The sequence below is a fragment of the Adiantum capillus-veneris genome, chromosome 5, assembly GCF_014529385.1.
Source record: "Adiantum capillus-veneris isolate H3 chromosome 5, ASM1452938v2, whole genome shotgun sequence".
Classification (NCBI taxonomy): Eukaryota; Viridiplantae; Streptophyta; class Polypodiopsida; order Polypodiales; family Pteridaceae; genus Adiantum; species Adiantum capillus-veneris.
This window is the reverse complement of record NC_140935.1, coordinates 51341465-51361228: the sequence shown is the minus strand read 5'-3', so window position 1 is coordinate 51361228 and position 19764 is coordinate 51341465. Positions and strand designations below refer to the sequence as shown.

The 19764-nt window shown below is 40.8% G+C and overlaps 1 pseudogene; it reads right to left on the bottom strand.

The window, feature by feature from the left end:
* Positions 1 to 1115: 1115 nt before the first annotated feature.
* Positions 1116 to 2374, bottom strand: LOC147457297 (calcium-dependent protein kinase 19-like; annotated as a pseudogene).
* Between the last annotated feature and the right edge of the window lie 17390 nt (positions 2375 to 19764).

Sequence of the window (19764 nt, the reverse complement as noted above, 5' to 3'; positions counted from 1 at the left end):
GAGAGCTCGATAAAAAGAGAAAGGGAGAGAGTAATTAATTTCTACAAATATCGCAAATTTCTAATAATTTTTTTGGCTTAGTATGATCTACTCATATGCCACACTTGTGTGTAAAACCGTCAAAATTCTTTAAGAAATCTATTTGCGATGTGTGCACCTCTTCCATGTATATTCTGCTTAAAAAACTTTGTTCTTGGTTAGTAGTGGAACTTTAATTTTCCATACTTTGGGTTAACCATATAAACAATCTTCTACATTTATTTATAAATCAAGCAGTGTGATTGTAGCAAATATATTGAAATAAAAATGTGAAGAGATTTAGTAGTTTTAAGTGCAAGTAATGACATAAACTAGCAATATATTCGTGATGCTTTAAAGTTACCACGAGTAGTAATTCTACTCTTTGGATGTAGCCTACACAATATTAAGAATTGTAGCTCTTTCTATTCTTACTACAAATATTATAGTGGGTTCAAGATAGTGGGGTGCCAAATGATCCGAATTTTCGAGCCTACCAATCTTTTTCTCTTCCCGTCAGTTTTCTCCCTCATTAGATGATTTTTTTTTCTCTTTGGCTTGTATATACACCCATCATTCTAGGTCAAGCATTATCTCTGCATTGGCAAACTCAATAATGCTACTTCGTATTTTGTGTGCCTCCCTTCTTCTTCGCCATGTTTGTCATGTGCATTCATCCAAGAATTGATATCAAAGTAGGTTTTTGCATCATGGGCTGTGTTGCTAGCACCTACTTGCCTTTTTTAGAGGTTGGTTGAAGGCTGTGGAGAAGTTATCCATACCTTCTTAATCGTCTCGCTCTTGTTGCCAAGGTGTCTCTCCCAAAAGGATCCATGTAAAAATCCTATTTTGATGCTTGCTCAATTTTGGGGTGATGACGATCTTCCCGGCCTAAGCCCACAAATAGCGTAGGAGTCTTGATCTCCCCTATCAAAGCCAAATAGCGAAGGAGCCATGAGAATAAGAATTGCTAAAAACAGAAAACCAATCCCAAATGCCTAGCTACAGGCAATCATGCAACGTCAACCTTAAGCAGGCGCACTCACTGAAATATTGAAAATTAATTGTCCAAATCGGTGGTCGGCTTCAATAAAAACCCAAGCCACAATCCAAATTACAGAAGGCAGGTAGTATCATATTTAGCTGCATAATTTATTGCCTTCAATGTTCCCTCCCTGGTTTTAAGTCCTCTAGCTACAACTGATCTGTACATGACAATAGTCAATTACATCTCTGAATTTGTATACATGGGGAGGTTGATGAAAAGCCAAGGATGGCTGAGTACTAGTTGGAGAGGCAACCTGTGGGAGAAATGGGGGCAGAGAATTGCCAATAGCAAGGTTTGGGCCATGTTGTCCAACCATTTCCAATCCTTCACGTTTCTCCGAAGATCATCTTCCAACTGCTCTGCCCCGAGATCGCTCCACCATTGCGACAACGCAATGCTGCTTTGCGGTGGCACTTCGCCCGTTAGCATCTCCAGCAACATGGCACCAAGGCTCCATGTGTCGGCCGCCATGCTCAAGATACCGTCTGTGCGTACCTCCAGTGCACAATAGCCAGGAGTTCCCCTGCCTTTGCAATCTTGCAACACCATGTAATATCAGTGCCCTCATCGGCTTGTAAGGGCACAGCCAACCCAAAATCTGCTAAGTATGCTGTGGAGATGGCCTCCTCCTCACGGAGAAGAACGTTCTCAGGCTTTATGTCGAGGTGCATGATGTTGTGCTGGTGGCAGAAGAGCAACGCCTTGGAGACATTGTACACAGCAAGGGCCGCCTCACTGTCTCTCATGTTGCAGCCCCCTCTCCACTTCTTTTGCATAACATCCAATAAGCTGCCTCCCTTGCAAAGCTCCATGGCAACACAAGGCCGGCCGTCGAAGCTCTCATAAGCACCCAACATGCACACGATCGGCGTGTCGCGGTATGCTCGCTCTGAGAGGAATTTCATGACCCAAAGCTCCCGTAAAACGTCCACCACTTCTTGCTCCTCATGATCAGGATGCTTCACAAGCATTTTACATGCCATATACCTGTAATAAAAACTACTGTTAGAATCTGTAAAGAGTTCCCTAGCAAGAAATACGGTACCAAAGCTGCCCTCACCAAGAGGGGCACCCATAATCTCCAGCCCTTTAATGGCACCCGTGTAAATGTTCTGCTCCTGCTGCAGCTTTAAGAATGATATAGCAGGCTACTCAATATTGTCGATGGGTGCACGTAAATCCTCCATCGCCATCGCCATCGCACGCAGCTCTAGAGCGCTGATCTCCTGGCCGATGATATTGCAGACGATCACAGCGCCTAGCTTGCGCTGAAGGCTCCAGATTCCGTAGGTTCTGCTTGACCTAGCTAGCAACGCCTATCCAACTGGAAGCATTCATTTGAATTTTGTACGCATTTGCAATCGCGTGTTTATACGTCCAAAAGCAAAAGCGTGTCGAAGCCGTGGGATTTAAGGTATTTGCCGCGATAAGTAGGTTTAAGGAGACCAAAACCGCGGGCTCCAGTAAGGACCGGAAGCACCTCTCTACCTCTCTCTCTCTCTCTCTCTCTCTCTCTCTCTCCTCCTCCATTTTAATGGGGAGAAAGTACATCCCTGAGGAATTTATTGCATTTCTCGCTAGCCATGGGATAAAACACCAACAAACAATGTGGGCAAGGTTGAGGGTTAGGGGATAAAGCCACCACTCATCATTGTATGACACCTCGGAATGTGGGATTCTACCTTGGCATCATGAGGCCTTCAACCTATACATGATAGCCAACTCAACATTCGTTAAGAAACCCCGCATCTCCATTGATAAAGCCACCATTGCATGAGCACACACCTCAATAGGGTCAAAGCATAAATTGGTCATACCACTTTTTACAACTTCTGGTGGTATCACCAATTGCCCCAACAAGAAAGGGAAACCACTAGGTTTCAAAAATTGGTTGAAAGTAAGGGTATGTGTATCTTACAAATTTTTCGTAGTAAACTGTGGGGAGTAATGGCACGTGGGGTCTACTTAGATTTTCAACGTTGCATCATGGAAATGAGAATAGAGAAGTAGAAACCTTGACCAATAGCGATGGTGCTCATTGCTTATGTGATGTGGAACCTCGAGTGTGACACAATGAGAAATCACCTATATCACTTGCAAGAAACATCTATATCATGTGTGTTCAAAGAGTTTTAAAAGAACCCCTATACTTACATGCTCTGACATAATAAATTAATCCCCTTTTCTTAAGAAGCTTACAGAATGCAATAAAATCCCACTTATGTAATTGTAATGCTGTTAATTTTAAAAAAACTGTCTTAGTACAAAACCCCCTTACTTTAAACTCTTCTATACCTAAAAGTTTTCGGTCCCCTACTCTTGATTCTTCCCCCATACCACACAGAATCGCGTGGTACTAGTGGTGCCTGCCTACTCACTGATCTATTGCTAGATTGACCCTAGTGTTTTAACCAGTATGAAAGGAGATACACCATAGAAGTCCACACCCTCCAGTCTACGTGGCGAGAGGGGACCTATTTTTAGGAGGAGAAAATGGAGAAATCTCCTTGGCCCTCTGTAGAACAGGACACGATGTATGTGATTTCCCAAACAAAGTATAAACAACGTTTGGCTACAAAGGTACATTCTAGTTTGATTTGGGCCTATTAATCATGGGAATTGGATGCATAAATCTTACGATGCATGAGCACTGATTGTCTCATTGGGTCACACTCCAGCTTTCCCATCACACAACTAGCAATCGGCATCTGTTTTGGTTGGGGTTTCTCCTTCTTCATTGCTCATCTCTCTCTCCCCTCTCCCTTCCTGGCCCTTATTGATCTCCCCCCAATCCCCCACAAAATCGTGCATTATTGTTGCTACATGCCTACTTGTTGTTGTTGCTCGGGGGGTTCACCTATAAGACATGTAAGTCACCACTTGAGTTCAAATGAATGGGTTTTCTAACTACCCAAATTATAAAAGTTTTACAAGATTACGTTCAGAAAAGGGGTTTTTTTTTATTGCTTTTAGAGAAAAACGCATAAGTTTTTAAAGAAAAAGGGGTCATTTGAGTACCTTAAGCATGTATATAAAGAGGCTTTTTTTTTAACCCTTTGAACGCACGTTATATGAATAGTTTCTTAAAGGTGCACCCCATGAGTATTGTTGCCAACGTGGTCGTGTTGCTTTGACCACTAGGAAAGACCCTACTGCTCTAACCACTATCAAAGGAAATACAAGCCATATGTCCTGCACACCCTCTAGCTCATGGTGCAAGAGGGACTTGTTTAAGAAGAGAATATGGAGAAGCCCCCTCATCACAATAGGAAACGATGGGTGTGTATTCTCAAGCAATGTCCAACCACAATGCTACATTCTGGCTGGTTTGGGATTGTTAATCGTAGGATCTTACAATATGGAATTATTTTCATGTTTAAGGGTTAACACCATATTAGAGAGTTTGAGGATTTGAAGCGAATATGGGAATCACATATGTCTTGAAGATTTGGCCATATGGACAAATTTAAAACTATTTTTAAAGGCCAAATACATTTTGAAGTAGTTTTGGCAAGGAGTTTAAAGCACTTAAAAGTGTTCAAACAACATTATAGAACTCAAAGACGTTTAGACAGAAGAAATCCATACACCGAGCAAGTAAAACCGAGCGTGTAATTTTCACGAACAAAAGTAAAGAGAATTGTAACAAAATTGGATTTTTCAATTAAGCCTTGCCATAATCTCAAGTACATGTAGTCTAACAAAATGGTCAATCCATAGAGGATTTAAAACTCCAACGCATTAAGGTGATTGTTGCTACAATATAAATTCATATTTGATTAAGTAACATAAGCTATCAAAACTCCAAGCACCCTGCAATGGCAAATGCAGGTAACCCAAAACAATGGCCAATCCATATAGGAAAGTAAGTCTTAGTTCATGAAGCCGATGCTATGTTAAAACCTGCGCCCACCCAATCCGTGGAACAACTCTACTTTTGTTAGTGGACCCTGATACACAATCTCAAAGCTATAGAATCCAACCCAAGGACACAAAAATACACAGAGTACATGTGCTTGCAAGGCACGTATGTGAGGTGATGTTTGACTTTTTCTTTTAAATCCTTCATAAGTACATCAAGGGGAGTCTGCAATCAATAGTCACAACATACATCACCCCCTTTTGAATGAAGCTAGGAGTGCTAACATGAAAAACATGTGACACATTAATCTCCAATATAGCCTCTCTTATATTGTAGTTCGATTTGGGTTTATTAATCATAGGAGTGGGATGCATGAATCTTACAATGCATGAGCATTAATTGTCTCATTGAGTCACACTCTAGCTTTCCCACGGGCCATCACACTAGCAATCGACATCACTATTGGTTGGGGTTTCTCCTTCTCCATTGCTCATCTCTCTCTCCCCTCTCCCTTCCCTCAATGATCTCCCCCCAATCCCACACAAAATCGTGCAACATTGTTGCTACATGCCAACTTGTTGTTGTTGCTCGGGGGGTTCACATATAAGACATGTAAGTTACCACTTAGTTCAAATGAATGGGTTTCTTAAATACCAAAAGTTTAAAAATTTAACAAGATTATGTTTACAAAAAGGGTTTTTAATTGATTTTAGAATAAAAACCCATACGTTTTTTAAGAAAAAGGGGTCATTTGAGTCCTTAAGCATGTATGTAAAGGGCCTTTTTTAATACCGTTTGAATGCACATTATATGAATAGTTTCTTAAAAGTGCACCCCCTGAGTGTTTTTGCTAGCTTGGCCGTGTTGCTTTGACCACTAAGAAAGACCCTACTGCTCTAACCACTATGCCATAAGTCCACACCCTCTAGCTCGTGGTGCAAGAGAGGACTTGTTTAAGAAGAGAATATGGAGAAACCCCCTCATCACAATAGGACATGATGGGATGTATTCTCAAACAAACTCTAAACAAAGTCCAACCACAATGCTACGTTTTGGTTCGTTTGGGATTGTTAATCGTAGGAGTTGGATGCATAAATCTTACAATATGAAATTATTTTCATGTTTAAAGGTTAACACCATATTAGAGAGTTTGAGATTTTAAAGCCAATTTGGGAATCACATATGTCTTGGAGATTTGGCTATATGGACAAACTTAAAACTATTTTTAAAGGCCAAAAACATTTTGAAGCAGTTTTGGCAAGAATTTTAAGGCACTTTAAAGTGTTCAAAGAACTTTAGAGAAGTCAAATACGTTTAGACAGAGGAAAGCTGAGTGACGTATACTCTAGGGGAGGAGAGGAGAGAGAGAGAGAGAGAGAGAGAGATCAGAGAGAAGGGGACAACGGATGTGAGATAAAAACAAAAAGAACATGGAATGATATTATCTTAATTTAGCGATGGCACGCAAAGGTTTTGCTTGCAGGAGGGCTGCAACGCTAATTCAGCGGCTCTTCACAGTGTGGGGAAAATATGAAAACCAAGATACACAAATGGGCATAGCAGTGGCCGTTGTCCTCTCCTTCTCTCTCAGTCTCTCTCTTTAATATCTCTATATGGGTCAGGGGTAGAAAAAACTGAGGTTTAGTGTATTCTAATCAATTGAAATTGTAAAATCCCGGTTAGGTTTTGAGCTTACCTTAAGCATGTACGTAAAGGGGCTTTCTTAATACCCTTTGAACGCACGTATATGAATAGTTTCATAAAGGTGCACCACTCATCATTGTATGACACTTAAGTAGGGTCAAGGGCACCTCGATAGGGAGGAAAGTACATGCCCAAGGAGTTTATTGCTTTCTCTCTAGCCATGGGAATCAAAATCTAGGATTCGACCTTTGCATCATGGGGCCTTCAACCTATACGTACATGACAGCCAACTCAACATTTCTTAAGAAACCCCACATTCTGGTTTGATTTGAGTCTATTAATCATGGGAATTGGATGCATAAATCTTACAATGCATGAGCACTGATTGTCTCATAGGGTCACACTCTCGAGCTTTCCCATCACACAACTAGCAATCGGCATCGCTATTGGTTGGGGTTTCTCCTTCTCCATTGCTCATCTCTCTCTCCCCTCACCCTTCCCTCATTGATCTCCCCCCAATCCCACACAAAAAATTGTGCAGTATTGCTGCTACATGCCTACTTGTTGTTGTTGCTCGGGGGGTTCACCTATAAGACATGTAAGTTACCACTTCAGTTCAAATGAATGGGTTTTCTAACTACCCAAATTTTGAAATTTTAACAAGATTATGTGCACAAAAGGGGATTTTTAAGTGATTTTAGAGAAAAACCCATAAGCTTTTAAAGAAAAAGAGGTCATTTGAGTACCTTAAGCATGTATACAAAGGGGCTTTTCTCAAGCTCATCACAAGTGTAATATTTTACATACCAACCATAATCTAGAGTTTAAAGGTCTCTCCCAACTATAGAGATCTATGACACTTAAAAGATCTATTTTTACCATTAACGGTATAAATGTACTATTCATCACTAGATTAGCTATAGTGACTATATCAATTAATTTAACCTTTACTACTCCCTCTCAGCCCTTTGGACGCACGTTATATGAATTATTAGTTTCTTAAAGGTGCACCCCCTGAGTGTTGTTGCCTGCGTGGCCGTGTTACTTTGACCACTAAGAAAGACCCTACTGCTCTAACCACTATGAGAGGAGATACAATCCATAACTCCACACCCTCTAGCTTGTGGTGCAAGAGAGGACTTGTTAAGAAGAGAATATGGAGAAAGCCCCCCATCACAATACGACACGATGGGTGTGTATTCTTAAAAAAACTCTAAACAAAGTCCAACCACAATGCTACATACTGGTTGGTTTGGGATTGTTAATTATAGGAGTTGGATGCATAAATCCTACAATATGGAATTATTTTCATGTTTAAGGGTTAACACCATATTGGAAAGTTTGAGAATTTGAAGCCAATTTGGGAATCACATATGTCTTGAATATTTGGCCCTATGGACAAATTTAAAAGTATTTTTAAAGGCCAAAGACATTTTGAATCAGTTTTCGCAAGGAGTTTAAAGCACTTAAAAGTGTTCAAACAACATTATAGAACTCAAATATGTTTAGACAGAGGAACTCCATACACCGAGCAAGTAAAACCGAGCGTGTAATTTTCTCGAGCGAAATTAAAGAGATTTGTAACAAAAATTGATTTCTCTATTAAGCCTTGCCATAATCGCAAGTACATGTAGTCTAACAAAATGGTCAATCCATAGAGGATTTAAAACTCCAACGCATTGATTCCTGCTATAATATAAATTCACATTTGATTAAGTAAATACGCTATCAAAACTCCAAGCACCCTGCAATGGCAAATGTAGGTAACCCAAGACGATGGCCAATCCATATAGGAAAGTAAGCCTTAGTTCGTGAAGCTGATGCTATGTTAAAACCCTGCCCCCCTCCAATCCCTGGAAAAACTCTACTTTTGTTAGTGGACTCTAATACACAAACTCAAAGCTATAGAGTCCAACCCAAGGACACAAAAATACACAAAGTACATGTGCTTGCAAGGCACGTACGTGAGGTGATGTTTGACTCTTTTTTATAAATCCTCATAATAAGTACATCAAGGGGAGTCTGCAATCAATGGTCATAACATACATCACCACCTTTTGAATGAAGCTAGGAGTGCTAACATGAAAAACATGTGACATAGTAATCTCCAATATAACCTCTCTTACATTCTGGTTTTATTTGGGTTTATTAATCATAGCAATTGGATGCATAAATCCTACAATGCATGAGCATTGATTGTCTCATTAGGTCACACTCTAGCTTTCCCATCACACTAGCAGTCGACATCACTATTGATTGGGGTTTATCCTTCTCCATTGCTCATCTCTCTCTCCCCTCTCCCTTCCCTCAATGATCTCCCCCCAATCCCACAGAAAATTGTGCAATATTGTTGCTACATGCCTACTTGTTGTTGTTGCTCGGGGGGTTCACCTATAAGACATGTAAGTTACCACTTATGTTCAAATGAATGGGTTTTTTAACTACCAAAAGTTTAAAATTTTAACAAGATTACGTTTACAAAAGAGATTTTAAATTGATTTTAGACAGAAACCCATATGTTTTTTAAGAAAAAGGGGTCATTTGAGTACCTTAAGCATGTATGTAAAGGGACTTTTTTAATACCCTTTGAACGCATTATATAAATAGTTTCTTAAAGGTGCACCCCCTGAGTGTTGGTTCTAGCTTGGCCATGTTGCTTTGACCACTAAGAAAGACCCTACTGCTCTAACCACTATGAAAGGAGATACATGCCGTAAGTCCACACCCTCTAGCTCGTGGTGCAAGAGAGGACTTGTTTAAGAAGAGAATATGGAGAAACCCCCTCATCACAATAGGACATGATGGGCGTGTATTCTCAAACAAACTCTAAAGAAAGTCCAACCACAATGCTACGTTTTGGTTGGTTTGGGATTGTTAATCGTAGGAGTTGGATGCATAAATCTTACAATATGAAATTATTTTCATGTTTAACACCATATTAGAGAGTTTGAGACTTGAAAGCCAATTTGGGAATCACATATGTCTTGAAGATGCGGCTTTATGGACAAACTTAAAACTATTTTTAAAGGCCAAAGACATTTTGAAGCAATTTTGGCAAGAAGTTTAACGCACTTTAAAGTGTTCAAAGAACTTTAGAGAAGTCAAATACGTTTAGATAGATAAAAGTTGAGTGACGTATACTCTAGGGGGGGGGGGGGGGGGAGAGAGAGAGAGAGAGAGAGAGAGAGAGAGAGAGAACGGATGTGAGATAAAAACAAAAAGAACATGGAATGAGATTATACTAATTTAAAGATGGCACACAAAAGATTTTGCTTGCAAGAGGGCTGCAATGCTAATTCAGCTGCTCTTCACAGTGTAAGGAAAATATGAAAACCAAGATACAGAGGTGGGCATAGCAGTGGCCACTGTCCTCTCCTTCTCTCTCAGTCTCTCTTTTTAATATCTCTATATGGGCTTGGGCTAGAAAAAACTGAGGTTTAGTGTATTCTAATCGATTGAAATTGTAAAATCCCAGTTAGGTTTTGAGCTTACCTTTAAGAAAACCAAGAAATGTCCACAAGTTTTAGTGTAATCTGCTGGCAAAATCATCAAATTTTGACCTAAAAACCGAGAGAATTTCAAGTTTGTCCTTATTTTTACCCATAAGGGATAATGTGTTTTTCTAGCCTTGATTTGGGCTGCAAGTTGCAGCAACTCCAAAGGGGGACAGGGTGAAGGACGAGTTTTAGGGGAAGAGACGATGTGCGAAAGGACAACAAATGACACTAGTATCTGTTGAGAAGGTAAGTGTTCTACCATAAGTATTTTTTCTTTATGCATTGTTAATCCAATAGGGACATGCTCCTAGTATCTAGACTATACTGCACCGACAAGGGACATTTAGGGCCAGAATCTAGATCTCGGATTAAAATATTCACACAAAAAGTCACAATGATCACGTACCTGGCTAGCTCATAGGCAATACCAACAATAGTGGCAGTAATAATATACATGCTCAGTGCTATGGCCGTTGAGGAATAAATGCCACCTTTATCAGCCGCGCTGATCAGGCAAAGGGACACACAGTTAGTAGATCGCAGGATCACTTGCATGTTTTGAGACAACGAAACTTTAGAAACCGAATTGCATTGTACCAAGACGTACCCCTAACTGGTACCCCGTCAGTACGGGAGGATAAAGGGCAGAAAACATGGTCTCTCAGGCATATGAAAATTAATGTTGTGTATTAAACAAATTAGACTTTTTGGCATGATTTCAAGAAATTTACATTGTTTTTTGCTAATTAAGGATGATGTATGTCCTTTTCTCCATGCTCTCAACTGAAATTTTCAAATTCCCAAGAGGATGCATAATAAGCTGAGACATGTTTTCCCCACAAATAAGACCTAGCGTTCAAATTTAGAATAAAAGTGTATAGTTTAAAGAAAGTGTCTTGAATGATGAAGTCATCAATTAAACAACAATAAAATGGAGTCGAGAAGCAATCTAGGCTAAGTGGGTCTTGGCCCTACTCAGTATTGCATCGATGCGGGAGGGATACGGATGAAAAACATGCAATCTAGCGAAGTGAACATAGCATACATGGACATTGCCTCACTCAGCATCACATTGGAATCGGAGAGTTCAGTGTAGAAAACTAGTTTTTGGAATTGTAAAGCAAACAAAAGATTCATATAATTGTTTTGGGACAGGGCTCTAATCCATACCGTGTAAGTGCGAGATAGTTAAGTTCAATGTCCTGTCTTGTTAATGACTTCTCGAACTACTCGACCTTTACTCTGTTTGTGGCCTTGTTTACATTTCACCCTCAAAGTCCAAAACCGCAGGCTCCCGTAAGGACCAAAAGCTCTCAATATATATTGCAGACCGGACGCCGGTGATATTGGAGATGATCACAGCACCTAGCTTGCCCTAAAGGCTCCAGAATCCGCAGGTTCTGCTTGACCTAGCTAGCAGCACCTATCAAACTGCAAGTCAGAGCAGCATTCATTTGAATTTTGCACGCATTTGCAATCGCATGTTTGTACATCCAAAAAGCAAAAGCATGTCAAAGCCGTGGGATTTAAGGTATTTTCCCGCTCAAAGTAGTTTGATCTCAATAGATCCATTGTACTTTCTGGCAGAATCTATCTCTTTGGAGGAGATTTTGGTGGTGACCTTGGTGTAGCTTTCTCAACTTTAACTTTCATTGAATTTGACTTTTCTGGCACCTGTTCTCGCAACTTGAGGCTTTGCATCATCTTTAGATAGTCTTTGACTTCAGTCGGACCATCCATAGGGGTTTGTCCAAGGTCCTGATTGTAAGACAAGGGAAGTTAGAGCCTGAGAGTCCACCACCCAACCACCCATTATATAGGCAAGCCCCTCGCCCTTTGCCCTAGTTGGACTCCCCGTTCCACACCGCCTAGCCCGGCCCTACCCTTGTCTAGTCCGGCCTTGCCGGTGTCCTAACATTACTCCCCCCTTAAGAAGAGTTTTCGTCCTCAAAAACAAAAGTGGGGATCTTCTTCTTAAGAACACTAATGTTTTCCCAAGTGTCACCTTCTTCAGGTCGGTCTTTCCACTTGATTAAGGCTTGTTGACGTACATGATGATGTGTACGCAACTCATGATAATCAAGAACACATTCTGGTTCATGTGGTAGGGTAGGAGGTTCAATGAAATCAACCAAAACCTGTTGGTCAATGACATTGTCGTCCCCATGTAACTGCTTACGTAAACGGCTTACATGAAACCCCGAATGAATGCGAGAATGTGAAGGTAATAATAATTTGTAGGCACGATCACCTACTCGCTTGAGTATTTTGAAAGGCCCACAATATCGGGGAGATAATATAGGCGTCGACCCAGTTTTCAGACTTTTTGAATGTTTTGGCACACGTAAAGAGACTTCCTCCCCTTCTTCAAAGGTAACTTGCCGACGTTTCTCATCAGCGTACTTCTTATACCGATCCTGTGCTTGCCGGACATTCTGACGAGCAAGTTTCAGCATATCCATGTGGTCTTCGAGAAAATCCTTAACTTGTTGGAGTTTTTTGGTTGCCAACCCCACCATAACTGGTGACCTAGGTTGAAACCCGTACATGAGCATGAAAGGACTAAAACCTGTTGTGACATGCTTAGCACTGTTGTAGGCAAACTCGAGAATAGGTAAGTATTCTTCCCAGTCTGATTGTTTCTTGCTAACGTATGCTCTTAGCATATCCTCTAGCACCTGGTTAACCCGTTCTATTTGACCATCTATTTCCGGATGATCAGCTGTACTGAGGTTTAGTTGTGTACCCAATCATTTAAATACAGCTCTCCAAAAGTGGCTGTTAAACTTGGGATCACGGTCACTAACAATGTTACTTGGCAAGCCATACAATTTGTATAGATTTTCGATAAATAACTTGGCTAGTTCTGGTGTCTTAACCGTTGATTTGGTCGAAATAAACTTATGTAGTTTAGTCAACCTTTCTACGACCACCCATACTGAGTCATGACCTTGTATAGTGATTGGTAAACCTACAATAAAATCCATAGAAATGCTTTCCCATTTTCCATTGGCAATCTCCAAAGGATGTAAGAGTCCTCCTGCTTTAAGGCGCTCTGCCTTGTTAACTTAACATTTTTGGCAGTGCAAGACATAAGCTTGAACAAAGCCATGTAGACCTAGCTAGTAAAACTGTCGTCGTACGAGAGCATAAGTTTTTCTAATCCCCGGGTGCCTTGCACTTGGACTATCATGAAATTCATAAATAATTTGGCGCCGAATGTCTGTGTCTGTCGGTACACAAAGTCTCCCCTTGTGGAGTAGGTACCCATTGTCAAGGGTAAAATGCTTCCATCGTTGTAGTTCATCACTTGATAAAGGAGAACTAGGTGTGGAGGTTAACTGTACATTACCATCATTGGAGTGAGAAGGATCCCTCTTTTGAACATGGCTCCACACTTTGGAATATGCTTCATCATGCTCATATCACTACAACACTAAATGAAGATATCGACGCGCCTATATCGACGGCCATGCCTTTCCACGCGTATATCAACGACATTAGCATGCATCACTATACGCGTTGCAATGTGCGTCGATATACGCATGGAAAGGCTTTATTTGCCATGCGTATAGCGACGCGTATATCGACGCCAAAAAAATTGGGGAAAAAAAGCGAAACCCGCGCGCAGGCGCCATTTTCGCATGCTCGGGTCTTGGCCGAAACCTGCTGCGCAGGTATTATGTCCATCTCCACCCTCCCCAACCCCTCTCTCTCTCTCTCTCTCTACCTCTACATCGTGTGTGTGTGTGTGTGTGTGTGTGTGTGTGTGTGTGTAGGAAAGAGAGAGAGAGAGAGAGAGAGAGAGAGAGAGAGAGAGAGAAATGTGTGTGTAGGTAATCAGAAAGAGAGAGAGAGAGAGAATTAATGTATGCTTAGGAAATTAAAACTAAAGAAAAAGAAATTAAAGAGAGAAATGAAATGAAATGTTATATTAACATCTTCGAAAGGCCAAAGTGACCTATGAGACATGAGACAAGAAAGTTACAATGTGATGGATCTGATACAAAGTCAGAGTAAGAAGATGACAAAATAAAATATTATGGAATCCTAAACTGTTGGGTGTGGACTAAACGGCTAAACGAGCTAGTGAGGCGGTCCGGGGCGGGCAACAAGAAGAGTGGCCTCTAGACACCCTTCAAGGCTCCCGTGCTGCTCAATGGGGCTGGGGCACAACACAACACAAACCAAAACAACAAACCCACCGCCAAATCCCAACTACACAAGGGGCACCACATAGTTTAAGAGCGAACTAGGACGCAAAAGAGGAGAATCCTTAGAGCAACCCACAAACAAGCAAGGAATTTACACTAACCCTAACACCAATGGAGTACTCTCACACACTAAAACACGAGAGAGAGAGAGAGAGAGAGAGAGAGAGAGAGAGAGATAGTGCTCGGGCTTCTTTGAAACGTATCGGCAATGATCAAGCAAACACAACTATATATTTAAGAAAGAGAGAGAAAGGGGGAGGGGGTGCTTGTTGCATTAATACCTTCTTACAAATCTGTCATGACAAATCAAAGTGAGATTAGTACTTGTTCAACATAGCTTGCGTAAATTTCACCACAACACATCACAAGAAAAGCCACCCCAATCACTGTCTTAAGGCCAGGGGAGTCCTCTCCACCCTGTCGCCCTCTTACAGTATGTGGGATTTATGGCTAGATTGATGACAACACCAAAGACAAGCTATCAAGAACTTAACAAAAAAAAAACACCAAGACACTTACACATCATTGTTGTCCATTACTTCACGTTGGAAGGGAGACAAAGTATCCAAGCTTAGTCCAAATCCACCCTCCTTGATTCAGCGAATGTTGGGCTTACACTAGTAGGAGAAATGATAGATTTCCTACTCTCAATTGAATGATCACTCTCTCTCTTACAATGGCATAGATTTCCCTTGCTAATCCCCTGTTACAACACATGCAAATGCATAAGACAATGAGCTTCCACTCAAGAGCTCCTTCTAGAGAGGTTGAGCTTGGCTTCTCAAGCTATAGCATAGTGCTCTTGCTTATGGCTCCCCCCTTTTTATGCTAGCTACACCCTCCTTTTATAGCAATTTTGAAGGCTAGGGTTACTCCTCTAACCATGGTTGGGTTAGATTTTCAGCAATTTATCTAATTTCTTTTGCTTGGAATTATCAAGAAGTTGGTGGGGAAAGAGAGAGGAGAGAAATGGAGGTGATAGGACTTTTCATAGTGGGTTAGTGTTAGTAGAGTTAGTATTAATTTACAAATGGAATTGGATATTTACAATGGGAGTATCCATGTAGGATACAAATAAGGAAGAAAAACTCTTAAGAGGTAAGAAAAGGTGGATTTCTTACAAGGTTGATGCTCCAAGTGTCTTGAGTAGGGCCAATTTTGACGCTTGTTGACGGTCCACTAGCTTTGACGGTACATTTTTTCTCCACTCTTGACCTTCCTTGAGAGACAAGGTAATTGAAGCTGAGTAATCAACCACCATGATGCCGTCTTTTAAGAGAAGAGGCTGAATTTTGTGGTTTTTTGATAGATATGGGTAATTTGGAGGAGGAAAAATGAGACTAGGTGGTCAATTTTGGAATGGAATTGTGTGTGGGAGGTATGAGTTCACCATGGTTTCTCTTATTCTTCAAGGTAGAGGAGAAGGTGAGTAGTGTGCAGAGAGGAGTGGTGAGAGAGATGGGGATGATGAGTGGAGAAGTGTGTGTGAAAGAGGAAAATGATAAAGTGGAAGAGAGAGTGTGGCTGCATAGCATGGGAAAACTGGGGTCCACTAAAAAAATCATAGCTCACAGCTGGTAGCTCCAAAAATCATGAACAAATTTGGGGTGATTATTCAGAGCGTGGGCTACATTTTCTCTTTTGACCACCGCTCCAAATTCGGAGTGGAGATAGGTGCCAAAATTCTCACCAAAAAGCCTGTGTTTTATGCCTGCAAAAGTCTTTTAGTGGTCCCCTCCTTTGTTGAATTTGTACAATGCATCCAAGAGTGAGCCCCTCCTTTGTCATATTATAATACAAAGCATTCAAGTTGCCCTTGACCCATGCATGGAGGAGGATTATTGGTGAAATAAGAAATATATACATGGTGGGACTAGTGTATGGACTATTCATGGACTTTAGCTCAATGAGCACATGGTGTTAGAATAATGAGTAAAAATAATAATAAAAATATGGAGGAGTTATGGATATGGAAAGATATTGGAATCATATGATATGGTCCCTCCTTGAATTATTTTGGGTGAAAGAGGAAAATGTATGCAAGTAAATAATATAATAAAAGTAACCAATGAGTAGAAATCAATTTTTTGTTTTCACGAGGGTGAGGGTGAAAATGTGGGAGTGATTTGTATAAAGGAAAAATATGAGGTTAGAGTATATACATATTGGCAAAAAAAATAAAAATAAATAAATAAATAAAATAAAATAATTATGGTGTAAGAGGATGAAAGAAGGTGTACATAGGTTTAATAAAACACACACCTAAGTAGAAATATTTAAATAAAATACCAAAATAATTATAAAAAATCCCTATATTTAGGCCATATATACAATGAAATATTTACACACAAAGAGGCCATAATATACTTTTATTTTTTTATTTTTTTTATTTTTTTTTATTTTTGGCTCACCTAGCCCAGTGACTAGCTAGCTGAGGGTTTTTAAGAAGATATGGGAAATGTCCCGTGACTCACGCACGCCTATGTACAGTGAAATGGTAGGGATAGCCACAGTGTTTGGGTGATTTTGGTAGGGTGAGGTAACTCACTGTGGCAATTACAAAGAGCCGAAAAAACGGCTATCATTAGCCCTCCCCCTGGATGATGGTATATTCATGTACCATCATAGAGCATCTTTTCCAAAGAGAGTGCTTCAGAGTCCTTGACGAGATCTTCATTGTTTGGCCTCTTAGAATTTTGGCTGGAGTTACACTCATGCTTCATGTAACAATACTTACATAAGACAGCGGCCTTTGGACAGATCTTTGGTAGATCCTTTGGTAGAAGGCGACTCAAATAGGGCTTCAAGCGATACCCGTTTACTTTCCTGGAGTGCTCTTTACCATTCAAGTCCATAAGCTGATAGTAACTTGAATTGAAAGCCTTCTTGACTATGTATGGCCCTTGCCATCTTGTTTCAAACTTGGCATCAAAACGATTGTCAAGTCGATTGTCATACCTTAGCACAAGCTCTTCTTCCTTGATGCCTTTGTCCTTCAGTTTCTTGTCGTGCGTTTCTTTCGCTTGTGTGACTTTCCTCTTGTAGCACTCATATGCTGCTTCTCTTTTCCACTCAAGCTCCACTAACGTAAGAAGTCGATCCATCCATACCTCTTGATCATCTTGTGCTCCTTTGCCATGAAGTCGCATTGTTGGAATGTTGAGCTCGATAGGCTGCAAAGCCTCTTGACCATAGACCAAGTGAAATGGTGTGAACTCCGTGGCTTCCCTATATGTGGTTCGATATGCCCACAAGGCACCATCCAAGAAGTCATCCCATAATTTTGTCTTGTTTTGCACCATCTTTCTAATGATTCCTGCAATGACACCATTAGCCTTCTCCACCAAACCATTTGACTATGGGTAGTATGGTGTGCTATGACGATGTAGAATGTGAAGCTCTTCACAAACTTCTGTGAGCAATCCTTTTCTAAACCCTGGACCATTATCAGAAACAATCTCCAAAGGTGTGCCAAATCTACAACAAATGTGAGTGTAGAGGAATTTGCTCACTGTCTTCTCATTTACCTTTGCCACACTTTGTGCTTCCACCCACCTAGTCATATAGTCTACAGCCACTAGAATGTAGAGTTTACCATTTTTTGTCCTAGGCAGAGGACCCATAGCATCAATGCCCCACTTTTCAAAGGGTCCATTTGCAAGCACTATTTGCCTCGGGCCATGCACCAACCTTCTATTTCCATTTATCTGACAAGTGTGACAGCTTTTACACCAATGTTGAACATCCACATGCAAACTTGGCCAAACATACCCCGAAAGCAAAATCTTCTTCACAGTTAATTCTTGGGCAAAATGACCACCACATGCCTCTTCATGCAAACCTTTTAGAATGGCTGGAATTTCCTTGATAGTTGGTACTCGTCTGCACACTTGATCCTTCCCTCTTTGATAGAGGGAGCCTTCTAGAAGAGATATACGCTTGCCTTCTTCATGAGTCTCCTCTTTTGAGCTTTTGTGAAGTCTGGTGGAAACTCACCCTCCAAAATGTAGCCAATGATGGGAGCCAATGACTCCAATCCCTGGTACCTCGGTTGCTTCACAGCAGCCGCCACCATGATGACCTGCACTTCTTTCTTTACACATGCAACGGCTTGTTGTGCAAGTAAATCAGCATCTTCATTCTGTTTCCTAGGAATATGATATAGTTGCACTTCTTCAAATTGATTAAACAATCTACGAATGGCATGAACTTTTGTCCGTAAGCTCTCATTCTTGCATGCCCAAATGCCTAAAATCTGTTTAACAATGAGAAGTGCATCTCCCTTTACCATGAGGCGTTGTATCCCTTGGCCAATGCACATCTTCAAACCATGAAGTAGAGTGTCATATTCTGCTTCATTGTTGCTAGCTGAACTTGGTAGATTGAACTTCTCTTTCATGACCACCTCTCCACTTGGGTTGAGCAACACTAGCCCTCCCCCTGCTTTTCCTGTGGCTCGACGAAAAGCTCCATCAAAGAACAAAGTAAAAGCATTAGGAATACTTTTTGGTGGTGGCAATGGTAGGGTCTTTACTTCAGGCACCTTAATCTCCTTTTCGTGCACCCTATAAGTGAGAATCCCTGCCAATTGTGCACGCACACTATCTTCTACCTTGAAAGAGTATTGAAACTCTTGCAACTCCATAATCCACTTTGAGATCCTAGTACTAAGATTCATTTGAGATGACACCCAAGGGAACAAATTTTCTGCAGTGAGAATTACAAAAGGTTTTGGTAGCAGGTAGGATCTAAACTTTCTCACCGCAAACATGAGAGAAAGCATCATGAGTTCTGCTTCTGTGTAGTCTCTCTCCAAAGCATTCATGACCCTACTAGCAAAGTAGATGGGTCGCATCCTTGTACTGTGGGGATCTTGTTGTAGCAACACAGCACCAATTGTTTCTTTCCCAGCACTAGAGCTAACAAAGAATGTGTACTCCCAACAAGGAGGCATGAGTGTTGGTAGCTCTGACAAAATGACTTTAATGTTACAAAAGTACTCTTCAAGCTCATCAACCATGCAAATTCTACTTGTTGTGTCAACTTTTGCAAAGGGTGAAGTAACTCCGAGGCTAAGTGAATGAAGCGTGACATATACTTCACCTTTTGAATGAATGAGATGACCTCCTTAAGACTCTTGGGTGATGGTAGCTCAATAAGAGCCTTTGCCTTCGAAGGATCCACTTCAATGCCTTTGTAAGAAACTTTATGACCAAGCAAGATTACTTCATCCTCACCTATATGGCACTTGTCGGGGTTGAGTTGACCTCCCATGTCGTAGAGCTTCTTTAAACCTTCTTCTACCCTTTGTAGATGCAATGATTTTGAGCTATAAATACAGAAATCATCAATGAACACCCTAATTGACTTTCCAAAGAATGCTTGAAACACCATATTCATGAAACGTTGGAATGTTGCAGGAGCATTTGTCAGACCAAATGGCATGACTCTAAAAGCATAACAACCCCAAGGAGTGATAAA